We start from the raw sequence: 22,678 nt of genomic DNA, 5'->3' as shown, positions 1-22,678 counted from the left end.
TTCTGTTGTCATGGGGAAGCTGGAGGACGAATAACTAGAAATGGAACTTCATTTATGTGATTGGTTTGGGGGAGAATATTTGGATTTCTCCGGTTTGTCCTGGGTTGGAAGTGGAGGCAAAGATAAAGTAATAGCCATTCAGCAAGTCCTGACTGTTCTGAGACAGTTGCCAGAGAGGTTTCTTTTGTGGGTCAGAGTTCTTTGTTATGTAAAGTATGGCCATTGTTTGCTTGTTTACTCAGTCAATCACAAGAAATCTAAATTATTCTAGCACGTGGGTTTTATAGTTGCCCTGGGGTCACAGCTCCATAAGATTGCACAGGGTGGAAAAACCTGCTACTGTGTGAATGCCTGCACCTAGGTAATAGCCTGGCGGGAGGCTGGCTGACTGGCAGGTGCTGCTCCAAAGAATGGCATCACCTCTGCTTGATGGAATGTGATACAAACTCAATAGAGGAGAAAATGGTGTCTATGCTCAAAACGTAAGATTAAATCAAGAGATATATAAATTCAGGAGAAATATGGGAGAAAGTCATTTAAGCAAAAGAGTGGAAGATATTGCTCCATCCAACTCATGACATGTACTTCTACATAATCTGTTAAATAATGCATTACAGAAATGTGTATTACTAACCATTGTGTCCATTTTCTTCTTATTCCTTTGCAAAATAACTTAAATGGGTGCTAATATTAAAATTGTCACATTTTAGTCAAGCAGCCAAAATTTAGTTCTGCCTTTGATAAAATTCATTTGTCAGGATTTCCCAATTCCTATTTAAAATGCAGCCCAGCAGTTTAGCACCGCCTTCAGCCTCAGGTGTGATCCTGGAGACCTGGGATCATGTCCCATGTCAGGCTCCCTGAATGGAGCCTGTTTCCCCCTCTGCCTGTGTCTCTGCCTCTCTCTCTCTCTCTCTCTGTCTCTCCCTCTCTTTCTCTCTGTCTGTCATGAATAAATAAATAAAATCTTTAATAAAATAAAATAAAATGCAGTTTCTGTGAAAGTATATTCTCATGTTCATGTCTAGATTTCTTTTGCTCACCAGTAAAACAGGATATAATTCTTCACCTCATCTCTGGAAGTTTTAAACCATGGGGCAGTGAACACATCCAGGGTAATGGTATTCAAGATCCTGGGGCCACTTAACATCTCTCCTCAATATAACAACTATTCCAATTTGTTTAAATTCAATGAGCCAAGACTTACTCTTAAAAGCATTATCCAGACAACTGTCTATTTGTAAAATGGTTTATTATAATTTATAATTTTATGAAAAAGAGCCTGTTTATGGTTAGATGTTCATATGAAATCATGTATGAAATAATATATATATTTTTAGCTACTGTAATATTAAACAACCAGCCAATTTGTTAAGTAAATCAATTAAGAATTAATTAAACTCTTACTTTGTGATCATTGTCGTCTCAGGGTATAGTTTGTTCATTTACTTAGACATGTTCTACATGTAACTTCCCTACTAGCTTTACTGAAGCTCAGCATTTCCATTTTATTATTTTTTTTTAATTTTTATTTATTTATGATAGTCACACAGAGAGAGAGAGAGAGAGAGAGAGAGAGGCAGAGACACAGGCAGAGGGAGAAGCAGGCCCCATGCACCGGGAGCCCGACATGGGATTCGATCCAGGGTCTCCCGGATCGCGCCCTGGGCCAAAGGCAGGCGCCAAACCACTGCGCCACCCAGGGATCCCAGCATTTCCATTTTAAAATCTGATATTGACACCTGGGTAGCTCAGAGGTTGAGCATCTGCCTTCGGTTCAGGTCCTGATCCCATGGTCCTGGGATAGAGTCCCACACTGGGCTCCCTGCAGGGAGCCTGCTTCTCCCTCTACCTGTGTCTCTGCCTCTCTTTGTGTCTCTCATGAATAAATAAAATCTTAAAAAAAAATAAAATCTGGGCAGCCCAGGTGGCTCAGCAGTTTAGCACCGCCAGCAGCCCAGGGTGTGATCCTGGAGACCCAATATCAAGTCCCATGTTGGGCTCCCTGCATGGAGCCTGCTTCTCCCTCTGCCTGTGTCTCTGCCTCTCTCTCTCTCTCTCTCTTGTGAATAAATAAATAAAAAATCTTTAAAAAAATAATAAAATGAAATCTGATATCAACTACGGTAATCTTGATTTTACAGCATATGAACACAGCCATTACCAGTATCATTTAAATGAAATTATGGCAAAGTGTCTTGATGTAGAAGGTAACAAAGGTGCTGACCTTTGTCCCAGTGGGATTTTTCCCACTGTCAAGACTATAATCCACAAACTCTCCTTTGGCTGCCAGAGGATCTCTTCCTCAAATCTGAAAAAAAGTCTTTTCATGAAACAAGAAGTATCAGTTTCTTATGACTGCTATAACAACACATTTCCACAATGGGTTAAAAGAACAGGATTTTGTTCTCTCACAGTTATGGAGGGCAGAAGTTCAAAATCTCATCACTTGGGCTGAAAACCAGTTGTCACAGAACAGTGCTCCCTCTGGAGGTCTAGGGGAAAACCTGTTCTATCCAGCTTCTGGTGGCTTCAGCCACTCCTTGGCTTGTGCACATCACCCCAATCTCTCCCTTCTCTTCTTTTGTCTAAGTCAAATTTCCCTTCACTTCCCTCTTATAAGAACCCTTGTGATTGCACTTAGAGCCCATCCAGATAATCCAGGATATCTGTCCCTTGCAAAATCCTTAATCACATTTGGAAAATGTTTGCTATGTAATATTTAAGATTCTAAGAATTAAGATCTGATATCTTTGGGGACCATTATTTAATCAACTATAACATGGCATAAATAAAAACTAGTTTCTTGAGAAAACTGATTGAAACTTTTTGTTTAACATTTTTAGGCTGGCTTGATTAGCACAGCTAGGCCCTAAACTCTGTGTGAACTTCCCACTCTGAAAATTTGCTCACGTCCCTGACTACAGACATTTCCTGCCTTGACTCTCCTGTTCGTGCAATGTTTGGCACAGTTTTTTAAGGCTCAAGACTCCTACACAGCAGTTTTTATTACCTTTTTCTTCCCCAACCCACCTTATATTTCCAGAGCCACCAATTCCAGGATCTCTGCATATAAAAGCATTACTCACCCATCCTTTCCTGAAAACATTTCTGAGTTAGGCTTTGAGCATCTCCTTATGTCAATTGCCCCCATTAATACAGTCTTTCCTTACAAATATAAGTTTTTGCATTTCCTCTCCTGGCACCTTGTGTCATTATGGTAAGTAGTCAAGACAGAGAAGACCTTTATGTTATTAATAGTCACCTTGAACATACATGTGCTAGGGCTTTGTTCTACAGGATAGGCATCTCCATAGGAGAGTACCCAGCACTCCTTGGAGATTAAAGTGTTATTAGAAAGGATTCCTGCAATGATGATAATTGTGATGATCATGATGGTGCTGATGGTGACTATGATGAGGATACCAATAGCTAGATAACACTGAGGTACCAGGCACTGTTCAGTGGAGCATGTGCTAGCTCCTCTATCATTCACTCTTCACAACAACCCTGTGATAGCGATTCTCAAACTTGAGTGAGCATCTGAATTACCAGAGTGCTTGTGAAACTGATGGCTGACTTCTATCCTCCGAGTTTCTATTGCAGTGGATCTGACATGGGGTTTGAGAATTTGCTTCTCTAACAAGTTCCCGAGCAATGCTGATTCTACTGATCAGGGAACCCACTTTGAGAACCACTGCTCTAGGAGATGGGTACTATTATACACTCCATTTTACAGATGAAGATGGTCATGGTGGGGAGTGTACAAAATCAATGGTGATACAGGTTTCTCTCTAGCGTGAAGAAAGAACTTAAGTGTACTTTAGGACAGCAGGGCTTAGAAAAGGAAGCTGGACTTTGGGGGACTTTGCCCTCAGCCCCAGCCCCCATCACTTACTTGGCAAACTGAACTTTGGGTGCCAGAGGACAGCAGGAGAAGTAGAAAGTGAGCACTTATCATTTCTCTTATGTGCCTCAAAATATTTCTTTTTCTCCTCAATAAACTGCTAGAGGCCATAATGAGATAAAGTGTCAAACCTCTCCAGGGCCAGGCTCTCCTGCTTGGACTTCAACATAGGCTTGCCTGGCATTGGGCTGAAAGGAAGGGAAGACAGGTGAGCCATGCAGAAGGCATTGCTGCCCTCACTGGGCTGGGCCTCCACATCTTCCTGCTCCACCAGCTTCCTGGAAGGCATTTTGCCCTGTGCCCCCAGGGTGTTTCCTTGCTTGATCATTTCCAGAAGACAAAACTCTGTTACCTTAGCTATAATCAATTCATTTTCAAGTTTAAGACTACCTCTGATGACAATGCTTCAGTGACTCATGGGTTTTGAGAAGCTCAGGTATTTAAAAAGTGAGGTTCATTCATTCACCAATTCTAGAAACACATGTGTAAATTATTCTTTTTTAAAAAAATTTGAGACCATAAAAAGGAAATAAAACTGTGCAATCAAGGACCCCCAATTTCCTATATGCTCTCAAAAACCAAAACCAGGGAAATTTTTTCAACAGAAGCTTTGATAATTTTGCTGAGTCACTGACTCCACTCTGGTGGTTTACATTTGTTTTCTCTTTTATCATGTGTTCCCTCTCTGCCCTCGCCCATCCACCACCCACCACCCAACAGTTGCTGCCTTCTTATCTTGGTTTTATTGTCCTCAGAGCAGACCTGTAACTGTGGTCTTGAGTATATGTAAACTTTATTCTTAAATCCATAGCATCCACTGAAGAACCTAGCTTTTATTTTTGAGAACTAACTCACTCTGTGAGTAAAGAATCTGATTTTTCTTCAAGATTGCTGCTTACGTGGTCAGATAAATGGCATGTAAGAGTTCAGTATAGAATAGACAGTTCTGATCCAAGGAAGCAACAACTTCTTTTAAAGATTTTATTTATTTATTTGAGAGGGGAGAGACAGAAAGGAAGAGAGAGAGAGAGAGCATGCACGAGTAGGGGTGATGGTAGAGGAAGAAGCAGACTCCACACTAAGCAGGGAGCCTGATGCAGGACTCAATTCCAGGACTCTGGGATCATAACCTGAGCTGAAGGAGATGCCTAACTGACTGAGCCACCCAGGCACCCCAACAACTACTACTTCTTTCAAATTAACAGAATTATTCTTCTTATTATTAACAGAATCCTGTGCCAGGATGGCATTCTTTTACTCTAGGAGGATAAATCAGGCACATTGCAGAATGCACAAATCCCCCCAGTGTGTAGCCCCACTGCCCACTGTATTAGTAAGGCTTGGAGCCTGGTTGTCCTGCCTGGGTGCTTCCTTGCCCATCATCCCAGGTTTCTCATCCAGGGAGCAAGATCACATAAGGTGGCGATTCCAAAGCTAATTAGTGTCTACTATGGATATGGCATGTGGAAATCCATCCACCTCTCTGCACAGTGCCCTACACCCTGGCAAACACTTTACCAGTTTATAAATTTCCATTGGCTCAGTGTAGAAGCTATTGACATGCAATGCTAACTGATGGTATCCAGGGATGGTTTGCATGACTGTAGAAAGTAAATGGAATTTGACTGAAAAAATTTGGGAAGTAGTAAAGAAGAGTTTCTCCAAAGAGGGAGATGGAAGTAGATGATAATTTGAATGACATGAGAAAGTGTTTTCGTTGTATCAGGAGGACAAGCAAAACTAAGTTACATGTCTTGTCTCTCCAACAAAAGTGTTTTGAGGGACAAAGACTTTGTTTAATAGTATTGAGGTCCCCAGAACGTGATGAATATCATTGCAAATATAAATATCACTGCAAAATGGCAATTATTGGGCTAAGAGAGGAATTGTTGCCAATTTGGGTAAGCTCCCTGGGGACCCTGGCACTGGGCTCAGAGCTCAGGGTCTGGTGTACTTGGGAAACTTCTCTTAGGACACAAATCCTAGATCCTCCTCACTGTCCTTGAGATGCTTAGAAATGCCACAAGGAACTTAGAACTACCTCTTTCCTTAGACAGTCCCTAAGACAGAAACTAGCCATCAAGGGTCTCTTAAGGCCTGAACACCCCAATCCTTAGGGTGCTGGTGGATTTTAGAACGCTGCTAGAGTCCACTTAGGCAGTATAAGAGCTCCCTGTGGGTGGCCTTTTGGGATGGTAAGCCAAGTGGCTACTATTGCTCAACTGATCCCAGGGAAGGGAGACCCTCTTCTGTTGTTCCACTCCTTTGTGAACATTTTATTGAGGATAAAAAGAAATAGTTTGAGGCACATGAGAAAAATGGTAAAAATGAGCATCGAGATTAAGACTCATATTAATCGAGTGTTTAATCCAGTGATTTCCAACAATACTAGCATAATAGAGTCATTTGGTGTAATATTGTATTTCCTCCTGTTGAGGACTCTGAAGGAAGCTTTCTGTAAGCACAGTAGGGACTTGCCATCTAAAAACAGATGATTTAATTGCTTTGCCCAATTTATGAAAGGGAAGAAAATTGGAGACTTACCTGAATTTCATTTCTGTTTTATCTTTTTGGATTTGAGAAGTGATAAAAACTCATTAATACTTTATTATTTTGGTTGAGGTAGAAGAGAGAGCTGATAAATAAGGATGTTTGCTGTAAATACTAAACTTTGATAACCCAAATTACAGAATATCACAAAGCTCCTATCACAAAGCTTAAAATCTTTTAATGTTAGAACCATATCTGCATTAAAACAGTCAATGGAAAAATGACAGGCCAATAAAAGAAACAATTTCTAGTACTTCTGGACCGTTTACCACCCAATTGCACTGTCTTTGGAATGTAGATAACTCCTATCTCATCTTTGGAAGGCATAAACTTTGCACAAATAATTTACTTTCTCCAAGCCCTGGTTTTACCCACTATAAAATGTGGATAATACTAAGGACCTCATAAAGTTGTATTAAAAATTAAATGAGATAATATAAGTGTTGATATAAAGAGGCATTTATAGAATTTCTCCCTTGAAAATTGACATGTCTTTGAGAAATAATTCAATCCAAAGTCACACTAACGTTGCAGAAAAAATTGTTGCCATTGCGATTGTGTCCTGACCATGCTTAGGGCTTTGACCATTCTTACATATCTAGAATCCTACTGTAAGGCATTAGAGGAGTTTGTAACTTGATTCAGGGAAAACAGCTCTCAATAACCATAAAACCATGGGTGCTGGCATCCTTCCCATTCCAGAGGGTCCTCTGCCAGATTTCTTCCATTTTTTACCTTATTGTCCTAGGAAGCCCTCCCCTCCAGGGATTCATTTGGATTTATGAATGCATTTGAAATCCTCTAAGAACAGTTACAGAATCGTATAATATACTTCCTTTCCATTTGAGGAAAAGTGGTAGGCAGTGAGACAGGTCTTAAGGAGTTGAGGCTTACTTTACACAGCACTGGCTCAAAGTGCCAAGCCTGAGCCAACAGTGACATGAAAGACTGGCCCTTGTCCTTACTGCTAGCTCTCTAGCCAAGTCTGTGGGATTGAGTGTCCTCTCCATTTCTTCCTATGCAAATGACCTGCATTCCGTTACTCCTGGGTATACTGTATAAAGTGTTAAAAAGGGAAGGGCAGGGATCAGGATAATGACAGTACAATGGCTGTGATGTAGTTTTGGAATGTAGATGAGGTTTGGTGAGGTGGGGTCTGGAGCCCACGACCAAGAAAGAATTCTTGAGATGTCTTTGGTGCAAAATGGTGGTTTTGTTAAAGCCTGGGGACAGGGGTGGCTAATTGTATACTTGGGAGTTGGGGGAGGGCAAGAAAAGGGAGGTTTTTCAAAAGGACTTTCATGTGCTAAAGAGGACTTACCAAGGTACTGGAGCCCTTGCCATTGTCAAGTTAAGGTTGTTTTTCCCTCCAGCGAGGAGGAGGTGGCGAATCAACATTAAGACAGCTGGAGCTTCCTGGAAGAACATTATACTCTGCCTGCCTCAAGTATTTGTCAATGGGCTGCAGGTTATAAAGACATTTTATTTTATCTACATTTCCTTCTGGGAAGTTACGTTATTGATAAGAATGCTTTTTTCTTGTAAATCTCTAAGACATCTATCTGTAAATTGAGGGAGACTCATGTCTTGCTGGATTATAATCTTTATAAATTTTACCATTTGTTTTTCCTTCCCTTAGCTTTAGGGAAGCCAGGAGTGCCTGAGGAATGTCATACTTATCTCACTTGGGGTGAGGGAGGGGGTTGCGGGGTGTCAGCTAGTGCTTTGTTCGCAGCTTGCATTCTGCTCCCTCATCAGCTGGATTCAGGAAATGATGTTTTGCCACTCATTCATTCTATGAGTCCTTACTAAGTCCCTATTATGTCAAGTCCTGTGCGGAGGAATCAAAGATAAATGAACACTGACACATTCCCTGCACTGGAGGAGCTTACATCCAATGATGCAGTAGGTATGAGTCAAATATTCCCTTTGGATAATATATAGACTTGTGCTTTCTTTCTTTGCCATTGACCTAAAAGTCTTGCCAGCTTCTCATTTTGTGGGTCCCCAAGTAGTGAGGTTTCCATGTAGCTGTCCCATCCCCTGATAGAAGGAGCCTGAGAAACTATAGCAGCCTCCCCTTCTCCAGATTTCATCAGGAAAAAGAGAAGGCCTAAACGACATAAAATAAAAGACATTCTGACCACGGCTGCATGTGCTCATTTGATCATGGATCAAATGAGCCTTGTTGATTCAGGTATTTCTGCCCAAACTATATGGCCCATTATCTGTCACTTGATTCAGTTCTAGTTCATTTGATTGTGACCTGCTGTCTGGTCTCTATTTTCAAGAAGTCATCTCAATGCACCATTGATCCTAAGCCTGTCTGCCCAAAGAGTCCCTGTGGCGACCTCACTATTAACCTTTGCAGGTCCTCCTGTGTTCACAGAGAAAACAGGTATTGGTATTCTAATCTGAGAGAATAGTCAGAGGCATATGGTACAAACTTTGAAGTTTTAACCAAACCAACATCAGTATCTTAGAGTTCTTTCTCAGGAGGCAGAATGTTCATCTGAATGGAATGGGCACAAAATCCATCCCCTGCCCACCACCAAAGGAAATGGCAAAATGTCTAGGATCCTAAATGGCATCAAATAATATAAACTCTTCTATTTTCGATTTAATACTATGGCATAGATATCTTTCCATGACAATACATAGAGCATTCCAGTGTTCACCCCTACCATGACTTCAGTACTCTCCTTTTCTCTTATTGATGAACAGTTAGTTTTTCTGTTTTTCACTTACAAGCATTACTGCAATGAATATTTTTGCACATGTATCATCTTTTTTAGAGAAGGGGATAGAGAGAGAGTGAAAGAGGGACAGAGAAGGAGAGAGACAGAGGTAGGGAGGAGGGGCAGAGGGAAAGGGAGAGAGAGATAGAATCTCAAGCAGGCTCCACACCCAGTGTAGAGCTGACATGGGGCTCGATCTTGCAACCCTGAGATCACAACCTGAGCTAAAATCAAGAGGGGGATGCTTAACCGATTGAGCCATCCAGGTGCCCCTTGCAACATGTGTCTTTATGAGGGTGTGCAAATATTATAAAACTAACTTCTGGAAATGGAACTACTTACTGAAGTTATTCCAATGTGTCTGCCTACCTGTAGCAAATGAAAATGTTCATTTCCTCAGAAATTGTAAACCATCTCATTTATAAGCAAAATGTGATCTAATTGCTGCTTTACAACATTGAGAACCCAATATGCCAGAGATTTACATACACAGTTGGAATGGACTTAATTATTTTTCACAATAATCACGTGAGGTAAGAACTGCTAACTGATTTACAATTGAAAAACAAAATGTGAGATAGCTGTGTGCCCTTAGGTAAATAAGTTAAGCACTCTGTGCTTCCATTCCTCTAGTGGAAAAACGGAAGTGGTAGTATCGTGTTTATTACATAGATGTGATGGTCAGTTTTATTGGCCAACTTGGGTCCGGTTATACTCCCTAGTTACTCAATCAAACACTAATCTAGGTGTTGGTTGTGTTGCTAAAAGTCCCTCTCAGTTGGTTTTAATTAAGGGCGATTACCTCAGGTAGACTGAGTGGGCCTGGTATGCAATCAGTTGATTTGTTCTTATTGCCTCTGCCTCTCTGGTTGAACACAGTGGGGGTGTGTTAAAAACTAAAAGTACTGTATAGCTGAAAGGTATTTTATGGTGCCTGTGAGTAATGGGTGACCTGGTGCATTTACAGTTTAAATGTGCTGGGAGGACAGCAGAATAGAAAGAAATCTGAAAAGACTGGATGCCTGGATGTGGTTCTGCAGCTAGTAGGCTGTGTATCATTTTGAATAAGTGACACAATCTCTCTGTGGACCTTCATTTCCTTACTTATTTGACATAAAAGAAAGAAGTTACACCAAATGGTCTCTAAAGACTTTTTCAGGCTAAAAAGTCTACAATTATAAGTTTGTTTTATACAGGCAAGGAGGCTTTAAAATCATTTTATTGTTGGCTTTGAGGTATCATTTACAAACTAAAATCTGTCGATTTTAAGTGAACAGTTTTAAGAAATGAATCCAGTAGTGTAACCACCATATCACCCCACAGATTTCCCTTCCTGCTCCTTGCCATCCATCTACTCCCCTAAGCCCTGCACTGGACAATCACTGCTTTCTGCCATGATAGCTTTGCCTTTATTTGAATGTAATATAAATGGCTCATATAGTCCGTTTTCTTATGTGCTGGGTTCTTTCACTTAGCCCAATGTTTTTGAGATTCAGATCTTTGATTATTAGCGTTTTTTGTTATAATTTCATACCGCTTATTTGTATTTCTTCTAAGATAGACTGTTTATGTCCCTGTCCATTTTCTATTGGGTCATTGATCTTTTCATAAATTTATAGAAGTACATTTTTAAAAACTCAGTGAATGATATGGAAGTTGACTTTATTTTTCTAAAGCTGCTTGAGAGTCTTCTCCTACCAAATGGACCACTTGGCCATACATGCTGTCATTCTTTCTCTGCCCCCCTGGAGGTGCCTCCTCCTTTCCAACTGCCAGCTTGCTGTGGAGATCCACATGTTGGCCTATTTCCTCACAGTGCCCAATTAGGAGGTGGGGCTTTGAGAGGAAAATGAGAAGAACTGCTTCTACCCCTGCTCCTTGGCACCCAACTGGGGGGGTGGTTTCCTAGCAGCAGAGGTATAGCCCTGGGCCTGCTCATTGTCCCTAAACCTGTACCCCAGCCCTGGGACTAGAGACCCTTCATGGCCAAAGCCTGGATTTGCTCAAACCTGCAGACAAGCTGCCTTGTAGTTCTGTTCACTGGGCTGTACCAAGGGGCGGGGAAGGGACTGTTGCCCTCATCTCATTCTGCCTCATTATCTGCCATAAACACTCAGGAAACCTCTGGAGGGTGGGGCATTCTCTGAAGTGGCCACTTCCAAATCCTTAGTGAAAAGGAACCCCTGTGCAGATCTGTGGGCCTGCAGAAACAAAGAGGGTGATGGGAAACCTACTAGGCAAGGTCATCAGAGGCTGCCTGGATGCCACTCTGATCTCTCTCCTTTGTCAGGCTGCACTGTCCTACCAGGGTGCCAGGAAGGGCCCACATTTCCTGCTGCCCCACTTGGGGCAGCTAGAAGGTCAAGTCTTGATCATCTGCACTGGAACAGATGTGCACCTGGCTTCCCAGGGAGATCTTGTAGCTCACAGGAGTTAGGTTCCATTAGGTGACATCATGTGGCACCACTTCTGGTGCACTGCCAGGTAAGTGGAGTGTCCTGTTCCAGTCTCAGGGCTTAACCACCAGGAGCTCAGTCCTGGAGGAAAACAGATCTTATTTTCCTAACATCCCATTGGATGCACACTAAGGGCACAACCTGCTTGTCACCTGGGGTTACCCTGTCCTAATCTCCTAGGAAGCTTTGAGTGAGTTTCTCAGGTGCTAGTAGACTTTGTTGTTTGGTGTTTTTATCCTGCTTCTATCCTAGTACAAGATAGAATGAAAGAAAATATACAGCATCAAGGAATACTTTAAAATCAGAATGGTAACAATGGTGAAAAATAGTCTTGGTTCAACTCCAGTGCCCACTTCAAGTCTCTAATTAAAGCTATTAAGTAAAAACATTTGTATCACGGTTCTCCCCTGAAAATTTCAAGTGTGTTTTTGTTCCAGGGTTTTTTTGTTTTGTTTTGTTTTTGTTTTTTTTAATAGAAGTCTTTGAAATTTCCATAGCTTAACCTACTGAATCTTCTTTGGAATCCTCAAATTCCTCAAATCTTTAGAGACTTGGTGGTCACTCCCTGGCCAGGGGCACTGTAAAAGGATTGTGGAGATTTCAGCTCAGAGTCAGCAAAAGCCATCCCAAACCTTTAGTGTGATTCTGGAACCTTTTTCAGGATCTTTCATGTGGGAAGACCATCTGCTCCATCCTCTGATGCAACACAAATAATCACGGTGAAGCTCAAGGTGAGTTTCCATGAGTTTATTCTTACCATGTGTGACCCAGGTACGCTAAGATTCATAGGTATGTTTGTGTTATGTTTCATATTCAAATGCACAGTTCCAGTAGTTTACTTTATAAGTTGGACTCTTTGTCTACCTTGTACTCTGTCAAGCATCAAGTACAGTGTCATCTCTGTGTGGCTGCTCTACAAATGCTAATTGGTCATGATCAGGATAATGATGTTGACAAATGACTTCATCAAACAGATGAATCATTTGATGGAAGAGGCCAGGTACAGGAGTTATGTAATGTTTCACCAAACAGGTAATGTTTCATACCTCAAAGCAACACAAAGCATTTTGCCTGTCAGTGTTACTATTTCCAGTCAGAGCCAAAAAGCCATCTTTGAAGAGAGTCGAACTTTTTTAATTTAAAGATTTATTTATTTTATTTTAGAGAAAAAGGGAGAGCACAAGTTGGGGGGAGGGGCAGGAGGAGAGAGAGAATCCTCAAGCAGCCTCCCTACTGAGCACCAGCCTGGGTGTGGCCTTGATCCCAGGACCCTGAGATCATGACTTGAGCCGAAATCAAGAATTGGATGCTGGGGATCCCTGGGTGGCTCAGCAGTTTAGTGCCTGCCTTTGGCCCAGAGTGAGATCCTGGAGTCCCGGGATCGAGTCCCGCGTCAGGCTCCTGGCATAGAGACTGCTTCTCTCTCTCTCTCTCTCTCTCTCTCTCTATGTCTATCATGAATAAATAAATAAAATCTTAAAAAAAAAAAAAAAAGAATTGGATGCTTAACTGACTGAGCCACCCAGTCACCCCCAGAAAGGTAGAATTTTTGAAGGATAGTAACTCTGTAAATAGACTCTTAGAGACATACAGTTTGTTTCCTTTGGTGAAGGCTACAACCAAAACCTGGCTCTCTCATGAGTTGGCAATCAAATAAACAAAAGCTGAAGCAAGAAGTTTGAATCAGCTATAAAAACAAACTAATTCATAAGAGTATTATCACTTCAATGGTATTGTTCTTACTCTCCTGTTGAAAGGTCTGGACCTTTTAAAATAAGGTAATGTGGCATAGACAAGTTTACAGAAAAGTTTTTGATTTACATAGGAGATTGCTGACATTCAACTATTTCTGACCTTCAAAATGTCAATTTCATGTAGTTCAACTTAAAAAAATTAAGAATTCTCTTAATTGGAATGTGTGGAATTGAATTGAATCGAATGTGTGGAATACTTGCTTCTTGGCAAATTCATAGTTATTTTCAGTTGATCTTTCTTTATGGGTATAAGTGAGTCAAAAAAAAAACACAGTATATGTTTTCCAAAAAAATTAAGTTTAATCTTAATTTTTAAACAAAATTAAGTCAAAACCTGAACTTAAATTTAAAACAAAAAGATTTAGCTAAATATTAGAATTTTGAACATAAGAGATTTTTTTTTTCTACAGAGGCCAAAATCTAATTCTTATATGTATTTCTTTGAACAATTAGATTCTTTGTCATTTTAGATCAGGTTGCAAATTTGTGGCCAAATCTGACTCATAGACAAGTAATATTCAGTCTGCATAATCATTAACACTTTTACAAATGTGAATAACATCATCATTCTCCAGTTATCAAAGCCCTTACAAACCTCTATTAGACTCCCTTTCAGAATTTATTTACATTTTCCTGCAGAGTCCTTCAAAACATTTCAATGTACTGCTCATCTTAGATGTCATTGAGGTTCCTGTGCTTTTGCTTCTCTGATGAAAACATTCTGAGTCAAGAAATCAAGGGGAAATGCTGTTCCCACCATAGATTCCACCTCATGGCCTGTCTTGTTCTGAATATGGGCAAAAGGAGAAGAAAATACCAGAAGATACTTACCTTCTCATAATGAAAGTGAGGCAAATTAAAATAAGCTATCTTTCTATTTTTAACCTCTTGGTTTTGCAAAAGTAAAAAGATTAATGATATTTAAGAGTGTGGAAAAATGGGAATTTGCTGGTATATTGATGAAATTTTGATCTCAGGATTATGATATCGAGCCCCACATTGGGCTCTGTGCTGGGCATGAAGTTTGCTTGAGATTCTCTCTCTTCCTCTCCCTCTGCTCCTCCTCTCCTCGCCGCCCCTCCCCCCCATGCACACTGTCTCTCTCTCTCTGTGTCACTCTCAAAAAAAAAAAAAGTTTAAAGCAATGATATGTGGGGCACTTGGGTGGCTCAGTCAGTTAAGCAGCTGCCTTTGGCTCAGGTCGTGATCCCAGGGTCCTGAGATCAAGCCCCATGTTGGGCTCCCTGCTTCTCCCTCTCCTTCTGCCCCTCCTTCCTGCTTGTGCTCCCTCAAATAAATAATAAATAAATAAATAAATAAATAAATAAATAAATACAAACTTAAAAAAAAAAGAATGAGATGTATCTGTGTGTAATAGAAAGGTGTCAAGGATATGATATAACTGAGTGCAAAAAGCAAACTTCAGAATACTTCATAATTTAATTCTATTAAAAACCAAAAAAGATAATGGTGTATGTGTATTTTGATAAACATATATAGGTATATGCATAAAGTCTAGAAGAGTGGTACTCGACTTTGCTCTGTCCTCCCAGGGGACATTTGGCAATGTCTACAAATGTTTTTGAATTTCATGACTGGGGAAGGGTGCTACTGACATCTATTAGGTAGAGGCTAGGGATGCTATTAAACACTTTACAGTGCATAGGACAGATCCTACAATAAAGAATTAACTGGCTCAAAATGTGGATAGTGCTGAAGTTGAGAAACACTGGTCCATGAGAATACGTAGCAAACTATTGCTAGTAATGATGGGGTGGGAGGTTAGGAGCTTCTTTTAATGTTATTTTGTATTTTGATGTATTACATTTCTTTTTTTTCCAATGTATTCCTTTGAAATTAAAACAAATGAGAAAGAATTACAGTTGTAGGAAGGCCTTATTCATTTTCATTCACAATGATGGGCAGTCCACTTCCAACAGCTGGGAAAATAAGCAATAATTTAAAAATTGAGGCAAAGTAGCTATTTTGGACAAAGAAGTATATATCAGTAGAAAATGAATTTGCCCTCTCAGTATTTATTTTGCTCCATTTAGATGGACAGTTTCACATCTAAACAGCCAGTGCTTCCTTACCCTGGATTACTTCTATAAAGCCCTCCAGTGCTATCTGCTCACATGCTCTCTCCAAACACTACACAGGACTGAGAAATCTCACACACCCATGTATGGAGAGCTGCAGGCAACCTCAGGTCAATAGTCACCAGGAACAGAAGCCCCCGGCCCCTTAGCCCTTGTGTAAGTGTGACAGAATTATATCCTAGCCACGACTTCAGGTGGCTAAGTTGGTCAAATGCCAGAATTACAGCCTTACGAGAGGACAGAGGAACTGCTGAGCTGTGTCTGGACTCCTTCCCCATAAAAACTGTGAGATAAGGAATATATGCTGTTTTGAGCCGCGAAGTTTGTGGTGATTTGTTATATAGCAATAGATAACTACTAAAGTTACTACTTTCTGGTATTTATTCTGTGTCAGGCATTGTTTTAAGTGACTGGTGCAGATTACCTTAGAAAATATTCCCTAAAAGAACTGTAGTTAATAAGAATCATTATTGACCATTTTGTAGAAGAGGAAACTGGATTTTAGTGGTGAGACATGACTTGCGAAGGATCATATAACCACCTGGAAGGGGGTGGAGCAGGGAATAATAACCAAGTGAGGACAATAAGCAATTTGATTAGTTCAGAATTGACTGTCTCACCACAAAATGAAGTCCTGAAACTCACCTATATACTTTTTTAAAGTATATTTAAAGGCATGATTTATATACCATAAATACCAATTTTCCATATACTTGGATGAGATTTGAAAATTTATACTTCTATGTACTCACCACCATCTATATTTAAAACTTTCCATCATCCCAACAGGTCCCCTGATTCCCTCCCTAGTCAATCCCCACGTCTACCCTCAGGCAACTGCTGATCTGTATTCTATCCTTCTAGATTAGATTGATCTGTCTGATAATTTTGTGTAACTATCGTCATAGAGTTGTACTCTCTTGTGTCTGCCTTCTTTTGCTTAACATAATCTTTTAAGATTTATCAATACAGTTATGTGTATTAGCTACTCCTTTGTATGGTTGTATATTTTATTCATTTTAGGAGGCTAGCATTATACTTTTAAAAATTTAATTAATTAACTTTAAATGTAATTAACCAATTTATTCCTTTAAAAAATATTTTATTTATTTATTCATGAGAGACACACAGAGGGAGGCAGAAACATAGGCAGAGGGAGAAGCAGGCTCCCTGTGTAGAGCCTGATGTGGGACTTGATCCCAGGACCCCAGGATCACAACCTGGGCCAAAGGCAGACATTCAACCACTGAGCCACCCAGGTATCCCACATACTTAGTTTCAAACATAGTGTGCAATGATTTATCAGTTGCCTATAACACCCAGTTCTCATCCTATCACGTGCCCTCCTAGTACCCATCACCAAATTAATCCATCCTCCCATACATTTCCCCTCCAGGAACCCTCAGTGTGTTTCCTATAGTTAAGAGTCTCTCATGGTTTTTCTCCTACTCTAAGGACTATCCATTCAGGTACAGTCCTTTACCCTATGATCCTCTGTGCTGGTTCTTATATTTTACATATGAGTGAAACGATATGATAATTGTCTTTCTCTGATTGACTTACTTTGCTCAGCATAATACCCTCCAGTTCTATCCACCTTGATGTAAATGATAAGTATTCTTAATTTCTGATGACTAATATTCCATTGTGTATATGTACTGCATCTTCTTTATCCATTCATCTGTCGAAGGACATCGTGGCTCATTCTATAGTTTGACTATTGTGGACACTGCTGCTGTGAACATTGGGGTGAAAGTGCTCCTTTAGATCACTACATTTGTATCTTTGGAGTAATTACCTAGTAATGAAATTGCTGGAACATAGGGTACCTCTATTTTTAACTTCTTGAGAAACCTCCACACAGTTTTCCAGAGTGGCTGCACCAGTTCACATTTTCACCAACAGTGCAAGAGGGTTCCCCCTTCTCCACATCCTCTCCAATGTTTGTTGTTTCGTGGCTTGTTAATTTTCACCATTCTTACTAGTGTGAGGTGGTATCTCATTGTGGTTTTGATTTGTATTTCCCTGATGGCAAGTGATACAGAGCATTTTCTCATGTGCATGTTGGCCATGTCTATGTCTTCCTCTGTGAGATCTCTGTTCATGTCTTTTGCCCATTTCATGATTGGATTGTTTGTTTCTTGGGTGTTGAGTTTGATAAGTTCTTTATATATCTTAGATACTAGCCTTTCATCTGATATGTCATTTTCAAGTATCTTCTCCCATTCTACCCATAGGCTGCCTTTTTCTTTTGACTATTTCCTTCTCTGTGCAGAAGCTTTGAATTTTGATGAAGTCCTAATAGTTCATTTTTGCTTTTGTTTCCCTTCCCTTTAAAGATGTGTCTAGCCAGAAGTTGCTGTGGCTGAGGTCAAAGAGGTTCCTGCCTGTGTTCTCCTCTATGATTTTGATGGGTTCTTGTCTCACATTTAGATTTTTCATCCATTTTGAGTTTATCTTTGTGTATGGTGTTAGAGAATGGTCTAGTTTCATTCTTCTGCACGTGGCTGTCCAATTTTCCCAACATCATTTATTGAAGAGACTGTCTTTTCTCCATTGGATGTTCTTTCCTGCTTTGTTGAAGATGAGCTGACCATGGAGTTGAGGGTGCATTTCTGGGTTCTCTATTCTCTTCCATTGTCCTATGTGTCTTTTTTTGTGCCAGTACCACACTGTCCTGATTATAGCTTATTAATAGAGCTTGAAGTCTGGCATTGTGATGCCCCTGGCATTGGTTTTCTTTTTCAACATTCATGGTCTTTTTTGCTTCCATACAAATGTTAGGATTATTTATTCCAACTCTGTAAAAAATGTCAATGTATTTTGACAGGAATTGCACTGAATGTGTAGATTGCTCTGACATGTACATCTGTTAAAATGTTAGACATTCTCACAGTATTTCTTCTTCCAATCCATGAGGATGGAATGTTTTCCATCTCTTTACATCTTCCTCAATTTCTTTCAGAAGTGTTCTGTAGTTTTTATTTTATTTTATTTATTTTTTTTTTTAAAAAAAGATTTATTTATTTATTTATGATAGACATAGAGAGAGAGAGAGAAAGAGGCAGAGACACAGGAGGAGGGAGAAACAGGCTCCATGCACTGGGAGCCCGACGTGGGACTCGATCCCGGGACTCCAGGATCACACCTTGGGCCAAAGGCAGGCGCTAAACCGCTGAGCCACCCAGAGATCCCCCTTCTGTAGTTTTTAGAGTACAGATCCTTGACCTCTTTGGTTAGGTTTATTCTTAGGTATCTTATGGGTTTTGCTGCAATTGTAAATGGGATTGATTCTTTAATTTCTCTTTCTTTTATTTATTTATTTAAAAAAAACTTTTTTTATTTATTTATGATAGTCACAGAGAGAGAGAGAGAGGCAGAGGGAGAAGCAGGCTTCACGCACCGGGAGCCCGACGTGGGATTCGATCCCGGGTCTCCAGGATCGCGCCCCAGGCCAAAGGCAGGCGCTAAACCACTGCGCCACCCAGGGATCCCTTTAATTTCTCTTTCTTCAGTCTCATTGTCAGTGTATTGAAATGCCACTGATTTCTGTGCATTGATTTTATATCCTGCCATATTGCTGAATTGATGTATGAGTTCTAGCAATTTGGAGGTGGAGTATTTTGGCTTTTCCACATAAAGTATCATCTCATCTGCAACGAGGGAAAGTTTGACTTCTTTTCCAGTTTGAATGCCTTTTACTTATTTTGTTGTTGTTGTCTGATTGCTGAGGCTAGGACTTCTAGTACTATGTAGAATAACAGTGGTGAGAGTGGGCATCCCTATTGTGTTCCTGATCTTAGGGAAAAAGCACTCTATCATTCCCCATTGAGAATGATATTCACTGTGGGCTTTTGTAGATAGCTTTTAAGATATTGAGGTATATTACCTCTATCCATACACTGTGAAGAGTTTTAATCAAGAAAGGGTGCTATATTTTGTCAAAACCTTTTTTTTTTTTGCATCATTGAAAGCATCATATAGTTCTGTATTTTCTTTTATTAATGTGATGTGTCACATTGTTTGATTTATGAATGTTGAACCACCTTTGCATCCCAGTAATAAATCCCACTTGGTCGTGGTGAATAATCCTTATAATGTGCTGTTGGATCCTATTGGCTAGCATCTTGGGGAGTATTTTGACATTCATGTTCATCAGGGATTTTGGTCTATACTTCTTTTTGATGGGGTCTTTGTCCGATGTTGGGATCAAGATAATGCTGGCCTCATAGAAAGAGTTTGGAAGTTTTTCTTCCATTTCTATATTTTGAAATAGCATCAGTAGAATAGGTATAGTTCTTCTTTAAATGTTTGTTAGAATTCCCCTGGGAAGCCATCTGGCTCTGGACACTTGTTTTTGGGTGATTTTTTATTATTGCTTCAATTTCCTTGCTGCTATGGGTTTATTCAGATTTTCTATTTCTTCCTGTTTTAATTTTGGTAGTTTATAATTTTCCAGGAATTCATCCATTTCTTTCAGATTGCCTAATTTGTTGTCAACTAGTTGCTCATAATATGTTCTGATAGTAATTTGTATTTCATTAGTGCTGGTTGTGATCTCTCTTTTTTCATTCATGATTTTATTAATTTGGGTCTTTCTCTTTTTGATAAGTCTGGCTAGGGGTTAATTGATCTTATTAATTCTTTCAAGAACCAGCTCCTAGCTTTTGTTGATATGTTCTACTGTTTTTGTTTTTTTAGTTTCTATATCATTGATTCCTGCTCTAATCTTTATTATTTCTTTTCCTTCTTGGTTTAGGCTTTATTTGCTGATCTTTCTCCAGGTCCTTTAGGTATAAGATTAGCTTGTATAGTTGAGGTTCTTCTAATTTTTTGAGAGAAGCGTGTATTGAAATGTACTTCCCTCTTAGGACCACCTTTGCTGCATCCTAAAAGTTTTAAACAGTTGTATTTTCATTTCATTCATTTCTATGAATTTTAAAAATTCTTCTTTAATATCCTGGTTGACCCATTCATTTTTCAAGAAGATGCTCTTTAACCTCCAGTGTTTGAATTCCTTCCAAATTTCCTCTTGTGATTGAGTTCAATTTCAAGTTTCAGGCATTATGGTCTGAAAATATTCAGAGAATAATCCCAGTCTTTTGATATTGGCTGAGACCTGATTTGTGACCCAGTATGTGGTCTATTCTGAAGAAAATTCCATGTGCACTTGAGGCAAATATGTATTCTGTTGATTTTGGATGAAATGCTCTGTATATATCTGTGAAATACATCTGGTCATTGTGTCATTCAAAGCCCTTGTTTCTTTGTTGATCTGCTGCTTAGATTATCTATCCATTGCTCTGAGTGAGAAGTTGAAGTCTCCTACTATTATTGTATTATCAATGTGTTTCTTTACTTTGGTTATTAATTGGCTGCTCCCTAATTAGGAGCATAAATATTTATAATGTTAGATATTCTTACTGGATAGACCCTTTAAGTATGATACAGTGTCCCTCTTCATCCCTTACTACAATCTTTGGCTTAAGATCTAATATTTCTGTGTTGTTTTTTTATTTTAAGATCTAATATTTCTGATATGAGGATTGGTACCCTGGCTTTCTATAGGGGTCCATTTGTGTGGTAACTCATTCTGCACCCCCCTAATTTTCAGTCTGAAGGTCTCTTTAGGTCTAAAATGAATCTCTTGTAGGCTTATTGATGGGTCTAGATTTTTATTCAATGTGATACCCTATGTCTTTTGATGGGAGCATTTGGCCTGTTTACATTCGAAATAACTATTGAAAGATATGAATTTGGTGCCATTGTATTACTTGTAAAGTCCCTGTTTCTGTAGATTGTCTTTGTTTCTTTCTGGTTTATGTTACTCTAGGGCTCTCTCTTCACTTACAGGGTTCCCCTTAATATCTTTTGCAGGGCTGGCTTGGTGGTGACATATTCTTTCAGTTTCTGTCTATCCTGGAAGCTCTTTATTTCTCCTTCCATTCTGAATGACAGCCTTGCTGGATAAAGTATTCTTGGCTGCATGTTTTTCTCATTTAGTACTCTGAATATATCATGCCAGCCCTTTCTGGCCTGCCAGGTCTCTGTGGAGAGGTCTGCTGCTATTCTGATGTTCCTATCCCTGTAAGTAAGCCACCTTTTGTCTCTAGCAGCTTTCAAGATTTTCTCTTTGTCTCCGACATTTGCAACGTTCACTATTATATGTCAGGTTGTTAATCTATTTTTATTGATTTTGGGAGGGGTCCTCTCTACCTCTTGGACATGAATGCCAGTTTCCTTCCCCAGATCAGGGAAGTTGTCAGTTATGCTTTGCTCAAATATACCTTCTGGCTCCCTTTTTCTTTCTTTGTCCTCAGGCACCACAGTAATTCTGATATATCTTCATTTTATGCCATCGCTAATTTCTCTAAGCCTCTCCTTTATGGTCCATTAGTTGTCTTTCTCTCTTTTCCTCAGCTTCATTCCTTTCCACGAACTTGTCTTCTATGTCACTGACTCTCTCTTCTGCCTCATTTACCCTAGCTGTTAGACCATACAGTTTAGACTGCATCTCAGAGTATTTTTATTTTCAGCCTGATTAGATTTTATTTCTGCATTACAAGATTCTCTAGTTTCTTTTATGCTTTTTTTCAAGACCAGCTAGCAACTTTATATTTTTTATCCTTAGAGATAAAAGGGATTTTACTTATATCCATATCAATTAGATCTGTGGCAGAATATTACGTCTGGCTTTCCTTTTTTTGTTGCTTTTTCCTTCTAGTGATTTGCCCAGAAGAGAATGGATGAACGAGTAAGCACTATAAAAAAATCTCAACCATGTCCCTAGAGAAATACACCCTAGAGAAATCCAAAGAGGTGAGAAACCAGAAAAGAAAAGATAGACAAAGAAAATAAAACAAGAAAAAAATAAACAAAAAAGGAGGAATGAAGAAAAAAATGTGGTTGGGGGAGAGAGAATTTAATCTAACAGAGTGAACAAAACAGGGTGATCCACTTGGTCCTGATCAAATTTTGGTCTGTGTCTTAGAAGACACTAAATTTTAAAATTATAAAGAGAGCAAAAATTATATAAATAATAAATAAATAAATAAATAAATAATAAAATAAATAAATAAATAACAAATAAAATTGAATAAAGTGAAAGGAAGGCAAAAATGAAGAATATATCTATAAAATGAAAATGTAAAAAATGAAAGTTAAAAAAGACTTA

This window comes from Canis lupus, chromosome 1 (assembly GCF_048164855.1).
Source record: "Canis lupus baileyi chromosome 1, mCanLup2.hap1, whole genome shotgun sequence".
Classification (NCBI taxonomy): Eukaryota; Metazoa; Chordata; class Mammalia; order Carnivora; family Canidae; genus Canis; species Canis lupus.
The sequence above is the reverse complement of the archived record's forward strand: the minus strand, read 5'-3'. Positions refer to the sequence as shown.